The 17,450-nt window shown below is 42.4% G+C and overlaps 1 pseudogene; it reads right to left on the minus strand.

The window, feature by feature from the left end:
* Positions 1 to 217: 217 nt before the first annotated feature.
* Positions 218 to 2,885, minus strand: LOC149328980 (kunitz-like toxin PcKuz1 pseudogene; annotated as a pseudogene).
* Between the last annotated feature and the right edge of the window lie 14,565 nt (positions 2,886 to 17,450).

Here is a 17,450-nt window from a genome sequence, read left to right on the forward strand (position 1 = left end):
ATGGCCACGCCGGGGAGTGGCTCTGGATTCTGGTCTATACTCCCTACCTTACATCGCGTATATGGATGCCGGCTTTTTAGTGGTAGCACTTTTACATGACGAAAGAACCAAAACTTTCATTCAATCCATTTTGTTCTTGTTTTGTTTTTTTATTTCACAACGCTGTTTGCCTCTCTGCTCAATGCGAAACACAGAAGGGGATTCTAACATGTCATGATCAACCAAGGCATCTTCTTTGGCAGTCTTCGAATGTTGCGAAATTGTTGCAGTTCGCGCAGCATCCGCCCCACTTGAACTGTTCGCACTTCCTGGTCACAGGGTTGAAATACCATTTCAGCACAATTGCCTTGCATGGTCCAATTTTTTGCGGCTGCCTGCAACCTGCGCAGAGAATCCCCCATCAGCATTGATGCCAAAACAGTTAGCTGACTATCCCTTTGGTACCTCCAAAAAGTGCATTAAATGCTGTCTACATACAGTGTCCTCAGCTGAACGTCGATGAAGATGAATTTCAATAAATTATTTTAACACCAACTGTACCTTCCCGCCAAGCGCGCACTACATACGGAGAGCTTTAAATGCACTCAGAACATGGAAGATAACGAGGACAAATATTGTCGGATCTTATTCCAAGCACGAGGCGTATTTTTTCACCAAAATCCGCAAAATAAAAGAAGAATGTGAAAGAATTGGCAGCACGGAACCGTTGAAACAATGAAATAAAAAGCTTAATTGAGTAAGTCAAACTGTTCACAATAGTCATTTCTGCAAATCAAGCTCTTTTCATAATGTACGCAGCTTCTTTATTGTCTTAATAATGCACTTTTCGTAGCCATAGAAGCCCCCTTTGAGGAATACTCAAAAAACTGAAATCATCTTATTGCTGTGACTTGCTGCTGCTTAGTCAGCGCAATGATATAATGCCCTTCAGGTGAGGTTTAAAACTTGATGTTGACATCTTATTTCTAAGTCTTCCGTGATGACTTCAGTTAGTCAAGAAGGTTAACATAATCCTTATAAATGAAAATGTTGTTTGTGAGAAATAAAAATGAAACGTGAAACAAATGCAGTAAAGGCTAACTGCAAAAGTTTTGTTGAAGTTACGAAGTAAAAGGCATCATTAGTCTCCGAGGTTTAGTTCAGTCAAGATTCCTCCGTAGCGTTTATTTTGTGCGCTCGATAAAGTTTTCTTTTCAAGCTGTGGCGCGTAATCACAGCATTGAGAAGCTTATGTTGGCAGCGCAAACATTAATCCGGTTTTTCGTAGCTACCTAAGGGTAGAAAAGAAATGCTGCCCTGAGTGACATGGCGTACTCAGGTTCGTTACATTGCCACTTGAATCTTCTTTAGTTATGGAATAAAAAAGGGCACCATTTTTTGTATGATATATAAGACAAATATATCAAATATATAAGATTTTTTCTTGGTCTCTTTTATGCACACGTAACTGTGATGTGCCAGTAGATTTTGTCTTTTGCTGTACGCGGACAGCGCGGCGGGCTTGAAATCTGGGCAGTACTGGACAGCATCTTTAATCTTGTATAATCAACAAAATCTATAAACACACTGAATATTGTTGAAAGATTGTAAAACTAAAGCACATACCATCATTTGGATAGACGCATGGCGGGGGAGGAGGTGGATCTGAAAGAGAAATTGCATTAAAAAGGCCAACTTTCTTAAGCAACTTTGTAGCATAGTCACACATTTCGCCCCACCCTCTATATAGAAACAAAAAGGCGCTAAAAATTCAGGATATTTCATAAACGCGGTCGGGATAGTCCAAAATCCCTCTAGTGTTTGTAAATTGTGGCAAGAATGTTGCCCCTGAGGACTGCGTATAGTATTTCATTATGTCAGCGTAAATGACAATTTCGGACGGTTATCTATGGGGATACTCAGGGGCCCGTGAGTAATGGCTGTGCTACAAAACTTGAGCACCACTCCTTCTCGCGTGAATAAACTAGCTGTGCTACATTATTTGTATATATACTTTCTGGCACATATATTATATACGCACTTTATTGTCAACCATCTACTTTATCGTCTGTGCAGTATTTAAGGTTGTGTTGATGCTGTTTTTGATTAACAATTCTTCTTTTCGCATACAGATTTCCGAAAGGTTAGAAATATTTGCTGATGGTTTGTTTAATGTTGCATTACTAAAGAACATTGTTTTCCTTAAACACTTCACAATACAGCAAGCTAAAAACTAGGACTACTTTTATTTATTTATTTATTTTATTTATACATACTGCAGCCCTATTGGGCTATTGCAGGGGTGGGTGTGAACAACAGTTTAGGAAAACATGGAGCACAACAATGGCAAACATCCGAAACAGTACGAGTGAAAACAAGAAAAACGAAAAGCTTTTACGAAGCTGATTGATTATTTCTCTTTTCCATAACCGGTTTTGCTGTTCTTATCTCGTCGGTAGACCCACCGTGCTGCACTGACCGCCGCCTCTCATCTACGAAAGCTCATAAAAATATGATTTTTAGCCTTCACTTCAAAGGCTTTCTCTTCTTCTGAGCCATGTTGTTCATACCCGCGTTTCAATGTTATTGGCAGTTCCTGTCGACAAATCATACCGGCTATCCCAAGCTTAAACACAATTGTCTTCTGTTTCCATCCAAGGTTCACCTGCCATCTTGTCATCAGAAGAAACAATTTTGCACTTTCCAGAAAGATAATCTAAACTTATAATCACCATTAACAAGCTCTTCAATGCTCACAATTACAAACCTTCTTGGTCTGCTGCCTACGTCTGATTCGTCTGCGAATAAAGCAGCTATCGCAATAAAATCTTACCACAGTTTTGTTGCCCACATGAAAAGGCGGCGAGAAAAACCGCCACGATGGCTGAAACAAATACTGTCTTCATGGTTTCTGATGAAATCATTCAACACGGCAACGGAAGGGATGCTCTTATAGTGCCCAGCGGGTATCATCGTAAAAAATAGCATATGTATCAATATACAACAAAAAAAATCCTCCATCTGTGATATATTCCTACTGGTGTTTGGCACGCGCAGATGTTTTTTTCTGTCTTAGTTTCTTGATTGCCTAGTGCCACGTGTAGCCAGTATATCTTTCTGGCATGCAGCTAAATTTATAATAGAGCGGATAAAATCCACGTGGTATCTTCAGCTTTGGAGTAAAGTCAGGAGATTATTTTTATAGGAAACTTCCTGCTTTTCAAACGGCAGGATAGCAGTAGGAATATTTCAAAGTCCTTACGGGTATTTTTCGTTTTTTAGCTATTTTTGTTTTAATATCTGCACGTGGAAGTGATATTAATTGCACGCAGAACGAATATGGCACGTTTCCATAAAAGCATTGCACTAGGATTCACGTGAAGTTTTCGCGGCTTTCGTTGACCCGACCTGGTCGCTGCTCGCTGTTGCAGGCTCTCCACACATTTCAAAAGAAACGCGGAGAAGCTTAATGACGCTTGCTTGTCTGTGTGGTTGTGCTTGAAATGCGATTTCGCTATGGCCCGCCCAGTGGTTCACAAACAGACGTCGGATAGCGAGTGCTAGAACAGACTTTTTCAATATAATAAACGGTGTATCCGCTCCTAACACGGTCAATTGCTGGCCTGTATAGTTATCTGGTGCTAAATTGAAGAAGCTGAAAACTGATGCATCTGATTTCAGCACAAATGCCTTCCAGGTTAACTCGTGTCACTTGTTTTAATTCCACCAGCGTGCCACATTGCAAAGGCGTCGGTCGTTTGTTCTCAAGCGTTAACTCGAACTTTTGAACTGGCACTTGGTCTCTGAAGCCAAGGGCTGATCAAATGAAATATCCATAATTACTTTAAATATTTATTCCCCAGTTCTATCTAAACATATTAAACACTGACCATAATGACTCCCAAAAAGACTCACAGCTGGAAACAACCTCGTATTACAGGGCGGTCTGTCGTCATAAAAATTTTGGTTACCTATAGCTAGGACCCCTTACAAAAATGCTTCTTGAGACAGTGTTGAAGTTCTCATGAGCAGACTCAACACGCCATGTTGAATTTTTGTTGTGACCAGGATTGGCTAGTGTTGGTGAATTGTTGAGGCAGAGTTGAAACTCATTGGAAAAGTGGCCACTGTGCTAGAGTTGAGCATTCTCAATGAAATTTCTGCTTTGCGTTCATGTTGAATTCATGTTGGAATTACGGGAGTGAATCAACACGCCATTCTGAATCTTGGCTGGGGTAAAACAGCAAAAAGTCCTGGGAATGCATTCGTATTGCGCCAGGTGGACCGACTACCAATGCAATTTTCGGCGGTATATTCATATTGCTGCGATTTCTCGTTAACGTGAAGCCATCACCCCCTGTGACGTAGCGCTCCACACATACGCACAAACACTTATGTATATAAATATATATATACATACCACCGTGATACATACACATCCATACATATACATACACATCCATCAGATAAAGAGCATGAGACAGTACTGCACACGAGGCTATAGGAAGAACTGACAGCTGGAGTTCATCTTGATCTTTAGTGCAACCTCGGCTTCGCCCTTATATAGTCCTACTCAGGGGTGTCCGGACCTGCGCAGGTTATGGCCTGCCGATCAGCAAAGTTATGTCAGTTATTACTCTTAATATTTATTTATTTTATGTGTAGTAGAAGTAATGAAGTTCATATGCAACGGTCTATTATTTGACGACCTTGATTTATTCGTAAACAACTTAATTAAAGCATTAATTAAGCGCCCTTTTTATGAGAGCACATACGAATCCTCCAAAGTAGGTATGCCTGAATGAGCATAGTGCACTTTTTTCTATGCAAGAAAATGACTTTGAGCGGTTTATGAGAGTTTTAACGGGTGCTGCATGCGTTCTTAATGTGTGTAATGTGATCAGGTTCTGTTTACACGATGGATGTCGAAATGATTTCATTTAGTTAGGCTTAGAAACGGCTGCCTTGAGATGATTCAACTTAAATCCAACAGAAATTGCTCAACAGTAAATCTCTTGACTGCGCTCAACAAAAATTCCGTGTAGCAGGTGTTGAGTAGGCTCAACATACATTGAGTTCATGTTGGTTTCCAGTTGATTCAACAGGAGCTCAACAAGGCGTCAACTGAAGCTCAAAAGTCATTTTTGTAAGGGACACGTATTAAACTACGATCTTGCTTTCCCCCTTGTTCAGAATAAGGAATTTATTCAAGTGTATGCCTCAAAAATGCGCTTTAAAGTCCTATTACATCATGAAAGCAATTTCAGAAAAAATGTAACAAACTTTTTGCCTTCATAAAAAATGCATTTAGTACTGTGCTGTTAAAACTTACCATAATGTGCAAATTTAGTTCCTGGAGACCGAAAATAAATCTGCTAAAGTTTTGCGCCAATAAGTGGAACGAAAAGTGTGGGGCACCTGAGCTTTGCTTTAAGGGTATGACGCCATAGCATTAATAAGTTAATGTCCATATATGTGGAATGCGTCATTCTATAACTTTACATTCATAGGTCCCTGGGGGCCGCCATACCAATTCTTGCTCAATGGTGCAGCGATTAAAGAAAGCTCTGCTTCCCTGCGGTGGCAGGTGGCGCCACCGGTGCGTCTTGTGCGACGCAAGTAGCTCTCCCCGAGGAACCTCTCGCCATCTGTCATTAATTTAAATGCCACCTGTCTGGCTTCTTATTTTTCTCACAATCCGGTGGGCAGGTTGTGACTTCGTGACGTGACCTATGTAGCCCACGTGGGTTGCTTTCTCGGGAATAGCGGCCTAAGCCACAAAATGTGTTCGCTCACAACGCCCTCGAAGACGACGATGACGCCATATTTTTTGCAGTACGACAGCCTTAACTGCCCCGTAGTGGGTATGTGCCATTTTATTTGAGGCCAAACAGCCAACCAACAAAATAACGTTATCGCGTTAAAAAAAAGGCACTACAAATTTACGACTTTAGCTGTGCGGACGCCCTTAAGAAGTGCAACATCAACTACAGCGCAGTATACCATGTTATGCGGTTGTGATGAGTGTCGCGCTCGTTGGCAGCCAATCACCTGTCATTCAGTACAGCCAGAGAGGTTAAAATTCGGAGGAGGCACTTAGCTCCGCCTGAAGGGTACGATGCGATAGCGTTATTAGATTAATGCCCATATATGCGGAATTGCCCATTCTCTAGACCAACTTCCTACTTTTTTTATTTATTAATACTTCCGGGGTTTTTCGCTCACGGCCAGCGCCTTCGACGCCGCGTGAACGTGATGCTGCTGATGCTACGTACGGTGAAACAGCCAAGCGGAGTGGCAAACCTTGTAGAACAGATGTCAGGCCCCCTGCCCAAACGCGCGGGACTCAGGTTGCAGCTGTAGTTCGTCGGCACATCATTCTCGACAAACGCTATGCCACGAACGCCAGCTTAGCTTCCGCGCCGAACAAACGGGCAGCAAGCAGCAAGGTTCGTGGTGCCTTCGATGTGCGCTGCGCTGTTCGCCGCACACTGCGTGATTCTTGCGTCCCCGCACGGCGCCACTGCGCCCGAACGAGACGAGCGGGAGGCGCTGCCGTCGCGCGCTATCTGTTGGGGCAGTTGAGTAGATTGCGAAGAGGAGGAGGACGGAGTGTTTTCAGTGGACGCTGCCTGATGGCGCTACGTGCGCGCCAAGCGAAGAGTAGTGGAAAAGTACTTTGCTACTCGCTAACTGCAACTTCTGAAATTTCCATGCTAATAATTACTGATATACACCACAGTACATGTCTCTATTGCACCCTTCTACGAAAACTCCGTATTCACTAGACGCGCATTTGTTCAAGTAAAACCATCGATATATATATCTTTTCTGTACATAACCATGTAGAATAAACACCATGAAAGAAAATAAAAGCTGGCGTGGCGGAGTGGTTAGCGTAAACGGCTGCCTCTCCGGTGGCCCTGGTGCGATTCCCCGACTACACCGATTGCCTACTCTGTTTCATTTATTAATGCTTCTGGTATTTTTCGCTCACGGCCAACGCCACCGACGCTGATGACGAGACCGGCTTTCCTGCGACACGGGGCCCTTAACGATATCACTTTAAAACAGTGCAGCGCTGCCAACGTGTGATGGTCGCAGCACCCGTATACCATGCATTGCGCAGCAAAATTTTCGCAGCTGCAGCTGCGCATTTCCAAATGGGAAGCATATGAGCGAGATATACTCGTATTAAGTTTCTGCCCTGAGGTCATTCAAAGCGACTTGTGTTTTCTATAAATAGCAAAACGATTCCTGGTACGCGTGGCACATCTTTTGGGTTTCTGCAAAACATCAGAAAAGGTAATATTTCAAATATTTTTTGTAAAACCATGGCCAAGAGATTTTAGTCTACGTGCCTTGCTTCTAATGGTTGAAGTCCGTTGTTTGTTGGTTTGTTTGAAAAAGTGTTCTGCACAAGAAATTTATGAACGTCGAGTGGAATGAACATGCAGTATAAATGCTCAGACTTTTTTCAGAGACTTCGCTACATTTACCAAAAATTCTTGCGCATTGCACAAATTGGCTTACACTGCCGGTCATGCAGTTGGTTCCATTCTTGGAAATAAGTTGTTGGTGCTGGAAGCGGAAATGATTCCGTAGATTACCGTGCTTCTCGAGTAAGCCTAAATGTATGTTTGATGATTATGTATCCTGCACTGCAAGTATTTACCGAACAATTCCTTAAAACTTGCCGTTTAGTGTTTCTCATTCTATTCAGACCCCTTGCACAGAGTACAAAGAACGGTCAGAATGAAAACAGTCGTATTTATGGGTTTAAATTTTATTTTCTGCATTTTATCGTGCTCAACTTAAGCAGCTACATAGGATCTTTGGCTCGAGCACAGTAGGTAAAGCACAGCCAGCCCACCGCTGTTGGAAATTTCTGCAGTTTGGTGCGGAGGACCATGAGCGGTAAAAGTTTGTTCAATTTTGGTACTTCTTAAAATGGCACCATAGATTCTCATAAAGCGGAATCTCCAGCATGTTCACCTTGGCATCGTTGCAAGTCATTTTGACCTCGAAAGTATGTCAGACATTACTGACCTGAAGAAAGTATTTTACTAAGACCGACGAAAAATTATTGCTCAGATCGCATTTCATTTTCATTTCATTAAAGGGCCCTTACGTAAGGGTTGGCTACAATTTTTGATATGTCATTCTCGGTAGTCGTGTTTTGTGGAGATCATAAATTGCTCTTTGCTCTTTCCGCCGTATTAGTCGGGACCCTTACTGTAAAAATGTCATCAGATAACGCTACAGAAGGGGAAGAAGGATGCACCGTGTTTTCTTTGTACCAAAACGCCACCACAAAGCAATCAATGGTCGGCAGAACAGGAGACGTGGAGGACGACGCCAACTGCATTCATAGCCACGTCAAGTCTCTCTTCCTCACTGCTATTTTTAAGCACCATTTCTATTGAATTGTGACTAGCTAACCCCAAGAAAGCGCTACGCCTGCAAGAATGCACAATCTCCTCAACGGCGCTGAGATTTCTGAAGACAAACTTCAAATGGAACCATGAACATATCTATGAGATCCGGAGGTGGTTCTTTAAAAACTGTCACACTGGAAGAGAAGACAAAAACATGAAGAGAAAATTAAGAAATGACCATTGTGTCCACGTTTGAATTTGCAAGATACTAGATATGCCTTGCAGGACTATGACGGGTATTTTCTCATTCTTCACTCGCAGAATTCTCGAACTAATCCAGGAATACGAACCCACTAAGCGCTTCGGTCTTGCTAATTACGGTTGCTGTCCAGGACAGTCATTAACTGTCTCATACAGCTGCTTTACCCTATAGAGGCTACCTAGCCTCATTTGTTCCCCGAGGAAAATGTCAATCCTTTATTCAAAGACAAACCAGAAACCACAGTCATCATCGGTCATCATTCACGAGCAGGTTCGCGCTCTCGCGCAGTAAAAATAATCTTTTTGTCCGGACACTCCGTCTTAACCTGCGACTTCTACGCGAAAGCAGGGTAAGCCGTAAGTCCGCTACAGCTGGCATAGACAAATTTCGCTCCGTTAGTCGAAAAGTTTGAAGTTCAGTCTTACAATGACGGTTGCAGGCTCTGAGCGCAGTCTTTTCGTTATGAAACAATATTCCATACTTTTTCAGGGCCTAGAAAGTGGGCGCCTGGATAAAGGGTGAAGTATAAGCTGCTTGCAATGAAGGCTAACTCCGTCCAACGGGAATGTCTTTATTTAAAATCCATGTAGTTTTGGATGCGATAATTTAAAAGAACGAAGGATTTGGACGATATACAGGAACAAAAGACAAGTTCGGTTAGTTTCCCGCCAATGCTGGTACCAAAAATATGCAAGCAGTTTTGGCACAAAGGCGAACATTATTATTAGGGAATTTGATTGTTGTCACCGACTTTCCAACCTCCTGGCAAAACACATGATGACAATTACAGTGAAAAAAATGAAAAAAAAAAATAGCTTAGACTGTTGTGACTTATTTTCAGTATTACTAAATTCAAGCCTCACCACCTGATGAGACAGTTAATTTCAGTGACTCTAGTACGTTCTTAAAAGTGACATTAAATGTGATGTCTCCCATATTTGCGTGATATATACATGAAAATTCCGATAAACCACGGTCAGTTACTTTGTTAAACACTCCGCGAAAAATGCTGTTGGGAAAGTCGGGGACTTCTTGCTCGCTTTCGGGTTATCGACATTGTCGTTTAATGTTAAATGTCGGTAGCATGATGTGCAGTTCAACAGAATGGAAAGTTGGGCGCCTGTCCTGTTCCCTTTTTGTGTGTCTGCGGAACGTTTGCGCCCACTTATTCATGACGATCTACAGTTGCCAGAAATTCAAAGGTTTCTTGCCGAACACTGACAGTAAAACTACTATAAAGAAATCGTTTTGGTTTTGTCCACTTTTTACAGCAGCAAGTTTTTTCGCAAATAATACTTATTCCAGCGGCAGATGCTGTTAAAGCTCTTTGTGTTTCTAAAAATATTTTTTTTTGTTACTGACGCATAGGCTTCTTCTTAAATAATGGCGGCGGTGATTTTTCAATAGCTGTTATAGTACAGTGGTGAGCAGCCTTGTCTAGAGCGCTCGGGCGGTGCACTTCCTTGCAAACAAATCCAGATTTTGCGGCAGCCTCTAGGGTCCAGCTGCAACGCTTGCACGGAAGTAGCGCCAGATAGCCTCGTAAACAAAGCAGGCACGAAAACTTTGCCCTGTAATGAGTGGCTGCTCTCTAATTTCGGTTTTTGTTACCAAGTGCGCACTGCTCAGCCGCTCTAGACAAGGCTGCTCACCACTGTACATATTTATTTATCATTGACCTGGTATATTTGTTTCCAGAAATGGCAACAGTTAGTTTTTGCTCAAAGTTTGGAAAAAAAACGGGAGGTCACGTGGGAAACTTAGGTAATTGTTAATTTCCTGCCGCCTAGTCTTGTTAGTAATACACAGAAGTTTACTTCAGCCATGGGGAGCATGGCGGGCGGGTGGTTCGTACCAGTTGAAAATAAAATATCATTGCGGCAAAAAAAAACTCTGAAATCAAGAGTGTCTTAAACTGGCCATTAAATGCCAGCGCCCTTTCAGCACCTTTGCCTTCTAGACCTTTTATACTTACGTGAGTATGGGGTACGGTAAAAAGGGAATTTCCCTCTTTTACATGTAGAGTGATACACGAAGGAAAAGAAATATGTTTTCCGACGCCAGTTCCAGAAAGTGAAATTATCAGTTGCAATGCTAGGGCAGCCGTCAAAAATATCCGTTCATTTCACGTCACAAGAACGCAGTTATTTTCTTGGGCTCTTGAGGTAAGTAAGGGCACGGGGTTGCAAGGATGTTCTTTGGTGTCAATTTCCTTTCTAGTACCTGCTTACAACAGCGGCTTTGCGATCATGTGTGCACTTCATGATGCGAAGTGATGAGCACTGAAGTTGGTTGGAGTTAGTGGTCAAACTCTCTCAGAATATGTGGCACATTAGTCGTTGAAAATAAAGGTACTACTATGGTTATTCCCGAGGTTTATGGTTTTGGGTGTGGCCATGAGAAATTTATGATGAAGGTTCTTTCGACACCGGGCCTGTCTAAAATGATAGGCTCACAATATCATTTTCATTAGATTGCGAGCGTGTTGCCTTCACATTAGCCACTCCACGGGATAGAGTGTGCAACAGTTCAAAGCCGGTCATTTTTGCCATTTATTTCTCATGCTGTCTCTCATGGATACATGTTAATCACAGAGAGACAGCTGTGAACAGCACTTCAGCATTACTGAAGGCAACTTCTTCGGCAATCCTCAATCCTGGCAAAATTGTTGCAGTTCGGACAGCATCCTCCCCATTCAAATGGCAAGCACTCCTTGGTCGTAGTGTTGAAGTAGAACTTCGGCTCAATTTTATCGCATGGTCCAACTTTTAACGGCTCCTTGCAACCTGCACAGAAAGTAAACAGTTAGTATGGACGCTAATATAGTAAGCTGACTATCCTTTGAGACCACAAAAATCTGGAAAAGAACAATGTTGAAAAGGAAGTTGTTTACGAACGCAATTTTTCTTATACCGTGATTCCACTATAACAATGAATTCGCCGATTTCCCTCAGCATGCAAAGCATTTTTTTGCCATTCACGTTTTTCCTGTCGTCGAAAACTTTCGCCATTGGTTTCCTACGACAGCCTTAACTTCTCGACGGGAACGATGGGCGATCTTTAAAACAAAAATTTTGCTACCTTCAATATTTCAATAACAGCACCTTACATTATACCCCATACTAGGCTCAGGGATAAAACTAATGTCCAAGAATCTTGGAGTTAGCCACCTACAAAACGCGCGCTTAATGCTGACCGCTGATAGGGTGTCGGGCAGATATGAACTACAGATCAACTTTGAAAAGCAATTAACACCCACTCCGTGTTTACGGTTACCATGGATTGTAGACTCAAAGAAAGACCTGCACTGTCAGAGCAGAAAATATTGCGAGCTAGTAGAGTTGGCCGTTATCGCGAGCATTTGGTGAGTTATTGCAGCGGAAGTTTTTTAGCCTTTGGGCTTGGCTTCAGGGCTTCGCTCGGCAGTGACGCTACAGGCGGAGCCAGCGGAAGGAGCGGGCATCCAGTGTTTTTGTTTTTTTTCTACCTTGCTTACCTATTGAAATGAGAACAATAAACTTCGACGTACTGTAGGCGTATACGAGAACATTTTTTCTCGTTGTTCTCATGAAATTCGGCTCGATATTTAACCGCGCGAGTTATACACTATGCACCACCTGGGGACGTACACTAACATCGCACAGCACACGGGCCCCTTTTGCGTTCCGCGTCCATCGAAATGAGGCTGCTGCGGTCGGGTTCTAATGCAAAAACTCGTTTTCAGCCTCCAACAGCTAAGGCTGCGGTGAAATATCTCAGCAAAACTAAAATAAAACTAGCGACAAATTTAGTTATATCAGATGTTTTCTAGTAACAATTGTATCTAAAATTTATGGCCAAAAACATGGTGACACAGACCTTTCTTCGGCATTTTTTCTTTAATGGATTTTGCAGTCTAGTTAAAACTTTTCAGTGATATACTACCGGTTATAAAAGCCGTCGTTAAATTTTATATTACTAATATATTTACGTTCACTTTTAAACAACAGCAAACACGATTCACTTTAGCCGAAATAATGAACTGAGACAACCCAGGAACTATACAGAAGATATACCGGTGCGCGATAGCGAATCAGAATACATATAAGTTACGTATAAAAAAGTTTCAGGCGTGAAAGTGAAGTATTTGATCTTTCCGAGATTTTTATTCCGGTCTACTTTTGCATTCGTGTGAAGGATATAAAAAGCTGCCACATGACCATGAAATTTTTTCCAAGGTAATTAGCAAGGGTAATTGTGTTTGACGGTTCAATGAAGAACCAGACTTGCTATGGAAGTAATCGAAGGAGGTCAAGAGCAAAACTCTGGTTCATTTCGCATGAAAGACCCAGAGACATTCCGCTTTCCTGTAGCTGCTGAAGTCCCTACACAAAAGGCAATCGGGAGAAACAATTAGATTCAAGCTGCTTAGATTACGATTTGTATTAGTTTTTAACATGGAAGAAAAAAATTCTGCAATGTCTAATGATTCTGTAACATGAAGAGCAGTTCCCAAAAGTCCTTATTTGTCTTTATGCTTGTTGTAACTTAAAAGCCCTGTAAAAACTTTAAGCCTGTGTGTCAGCCGAAGAAGTTTTCTTTTGTTGCGTGTGGCACCGTCGCTTTCATTGTTTTACTGCCGCTAGATCTGCTTTCAACGTTTTTTGTAACGGCTTGTGCAACACCACAATCGCTCCCAGTCATTTTCAGGCACGGCGAAATTTTCTCCTCCCTTTTTCTGAGCACAAATAACAGAGAAATGACAATTCTCTGCTTTTCCCGCCTCAGCAGAATCCACGGCTGACTCGGTAATATTCTGAATTCTCAGCAGCACTGAGCAGCAACATTACGTTTTTATGTTTACCAAATTCTTTTAAAATTACTTAATATTAAAGAAATATTTCAAAATGGGAACACATACCATCTGGATAGGTGCATTTTGGTGGGGGCTCCTCTGAAAGAAAAAAAAAATAATTAAGGAGGCTAACTATCGATACAATTTTTGTAATCAAGGCTTGGCCGGCGCTCTACCGTCTTTCTATAAACACAAATCATGTGAAATTCAGGAAGTGTATTAAACGTGATCGATGCAATGCAAAATTCTCATATAGTTTTAGAGTAGATTGTTTTTGCGGAGTTTAACGTCCCAAAGTGACTCAGACTATGAGAGACGCCCTAGTGAGGGCTGCGGTTTATTTGGACCATCTTCGGTTCCATGACGACCTCTGACATAGCGTAGCACATGAGCGTCTTGTATTTCGTCTGCATGGAAAGAGACAGTCGCTGCCGGGATCAAACCCGCGTCTTTCTGGTCAGCTGCTGAGCACACCATATCCACATAGCCACCAAGGTGGCTAGTTTGAAAATGCGCTGAGAATATAGCCTGGGCGGAATGCACATTGGCTTTCAATAAGTCAGCATCAGTCACGTACTTAGGACAACTATGCTTTTTAGATACTGTGGGCCCTGCGTACGATATGTGTTCCAGGAAATTCCTGAGCTCTAACTACATTACAGTTACTGATGCATTGCTTCGGGGTGCATGTATCTGTCCGCGCTTTATTCTCAGCAACAATCTATAGTTCGCGCCAAAGCAAGAATTAAGGTATCCGTGTTATTACGTAATACAGTTCAAACCCTTATTTTCACATAAACGGTTCAAGATGATAAACATTGTAGAATATTTATTAAGCTGGCGTTACAGCTAAGTATAACATGCTATCACGGCCGAATGATTACTCGTACTGTATCACAGCAAAATTTCAAAAGCACAATTTGATGCCTCATTGATGGTACGTCTTCCATTTTTGCGTTATTTCTCCTATAGGTACAGAAACAATGTCCAACCCACGGCTACAAATGTTAGAGCAAAATTAAAGCAACACTTTTTTATTATCCCTGTCACATCCATTACATTTCGTGCTTCTCGTAAATGTTACTGTCTACTTTTTTATATTTTCTACCGTTCCTCTCTGCAATTAGTTCGGTGACCCAGAACCGAGATGCAAAACGGAGCTTTCTTTCCAGCGACGTTTTATTTTCTTCTTGAAATTCAAGTAATCAACTTTGACCACCTTTCGTTGAAACTTTAACATGGGTTATAATTTCAAAGAAATTTAGAGTGGAACCTACGTTTAATTTCGAAAGCTCTAAAAGTACAAGTTTCTGCAATAAACCCTTACCGCAGTCTTGGCCGCATGCGATGGCGGAGAAGAAAGCAGCGACAATAACTAGAGCAAATGCTGCGTTCATGGTGCCTCGAGAAATAATTCAACACCGCATTGGAAGACTTGCTCTTTTATTCGCTAAATGCGGGTCCTCTGAAACGAGACGCATTAGATGCTGGGAATAAATTCAAAAATACTTCTTCCGGTTTGGTATATCACCGCTCTGTTTTCGCTCTTGGCATTAATTATTGTTTGCTTTATTTCTTGACCTTTTTAGTACAGTGCATAGAGACACGTGTGGCCAGTATTTTTTCCAGAGCAGCTAAACTAGGAAAAAAGAAGATAGGTTATATGTGGCGCTTGAACTCTGCAATAAAAAGAGAACAATGTTTTGATAGCAAAGCGGCTGGTCTTGAACTGGTACCAAAAGAGCAATATTTTATGCCCCAACGAGCACTTTTTCTGTTTGACGTTTCAGCCTCCACGATGCCCACACGGGAGGACATGAACTGAAAGCAGAACGAAAATAGACTGCTTCCGACGAAAACATTCAACCAAGAGCCACGTAAAAGTTTAGCGACCTTCATGCACTAAACATGGCCGCGTGGTTCGCTACTGCAGCCGGCCTCGCTTGCTCATCTCAAGAAAAAATTTCGGGGGCCCTTTGACTCTCTAAAGTGCGTAGAGGCGAAAGCGTTTTCCGCACCACTTTGACTATGGGACACTGGTGACGTCACCATTGTATGACTTCACACATGATTGATGATGAAGTATTGAACATTACTAATTAATAACTAATCACTGATTAATGACTAACTACTAATTGACTGCTAATTAATGACATTTAAACTTCGCCTTTAGGAGTGGAACGCGACAGCGTGTTGTAGCGCTGCCAGGGAGTCCACGGAACGCCACCACCCGTTCGGCGCGATGCCTTGCCCTTTGAACGCAACGCATATTGAGGGAAGGAAATGGCGCAGTAATTCTGTCATCCCGGTGGACACCTTAACCGCACCGTACAGGAATGGAGGAAGTGGGAGTGAAAGAAGAAAGAGGGGCCGTAATGAAGAAACTGAAAATTGTTTTTGAGGAAAGGAGTAACTGTCTCACATATCTCGGTGGACACCCGTCAAAACGCGGACACATCTGCCGACACGGTTGCCGACACGACTGCTAACGACAGTATGAGGCATTAAAGGCTTTCGCCTTAAAATGTGCTGCGTTGAATGACGCTTTCTTGCCAGTGGGTGGCGCGGACACGTCGGCTACGCGTTTTCCATATGAGGGGCAGGAGTCAGAATTATCACCACACAGCATTTGAGAGATTGGCGTTTTATATCTAATAAACCTGATGCCGCTATCCACATGCTTAGTTAGAGGTATCAGTGGTTACATGGCGCCAAGCGTTTACGGTGAAAAGCTTTAACACCCGAATTCACTTCACAAGCTTTCCGGTCCATTCAATTAAGTTGTTATGTGACGTCTGCAGGCCTCCCCGCCAGAAGAGTACTTTTTTCAGCCTAGCATTGTCATTTCTGTAGTACGTCAGAATGCTGCTAAGGGGTACTAACTAGCATGTTAGTTAAGTAATACTTTTAACTAATAGTGTTAAGCTCCTTAATTATTGAGTGGCACGTAGCCCACCGAAAAAATATCCATATTAGTTTACAGAATTTGGTAAACGCGATTACCCTCGGCGCTGGCATCCAAAAAATTTTGCTCTTTCTACGAGTTACATGCACTGGAAAGGTTACTTTTCCTGCAAGCTTCTCGAAAATGCATGTATTTTGCTGCGATCTAGCAGTAATTTGTTGGGCCACAGCTCCGATGCTGCACGCGTTTTCGCAATTCTAAAAAATGTTAGGGGTACTACTTACAAGGGGCTACACGCCTTTAAAAAATTGGGAGCCTAATAGTAGTAGTTAAAAACTGAACAATTGAAGATTGGTTAACCAGCCTGCTAGTCAGCACGTTTTAGCTGTATTCTAATGTGCTACACTTCTAACAATGTATGCCTAAAGAGGCCCTCTTCTAGCTCAAAAAGCCTTTCTTTAAAAATTGTTAAAATCTTGGTTAAAACACTCTCTACATTTATGGTTATAGGGCACCTGTTTTTACTTTCTCACAAACACTCCATCGCTTAGCACTTCTCTCCATAGACTTAGACAAACTTTATTATATCAGATAATCAGGACTGTCCAGCGTAATAGACGCGCGGCACCATCGTCGCTGAGCCTCTCTGCGTCAACGCTCTTCTCATTAGGCGCCACTATAGATGGTTGGCAAATTTCTCCTCTCTCTTCGTACTCTCCCTCCTTCTTCCACGGTAACCGCCGCGGTAATCACTGTCAAAAGGTGCGTTCCTCACTCGCACAATGTTCTTCACCTTCAACAGTAACTAGCCTCCGGTTTAGCATTCTTGCGCTATCGCACTACACTTCACCCTCCATTCCGTGCCAACCATGCTCCAGTTGCGCACTGTTGACGCACGGAAGCCTTTAATGGCTCATGCTGTCGTGACCAAGACGTGTTAGCAAATTTGTCCGCGTTTCAGATTGGTCGATATGATCGTGACATCACTGCGTGCGAATTTTGATCGCTGTCCACAGAAATATGTGGGACAGTTACTGCGCAATTTCCTTTCCCCAAATACAATTTTCCACTGGTATCCACCGAGATATGTGA

The sequence above is a fragment of the Amblyomma mixtum genome, chromosome 9, assembly GCF_055824585.1.
Source record: "Amblyomma mixtum isolate Tamu chromosome 9, ASM5582458v1, whole genome shotgun sequence".
Taxonomy (NCBI): Eukaryota; Metazoa; Arthropoda; class Arachnida; order Ixodida; family Ixodidae; genus Amblyomma; species Amblyomma mixtum.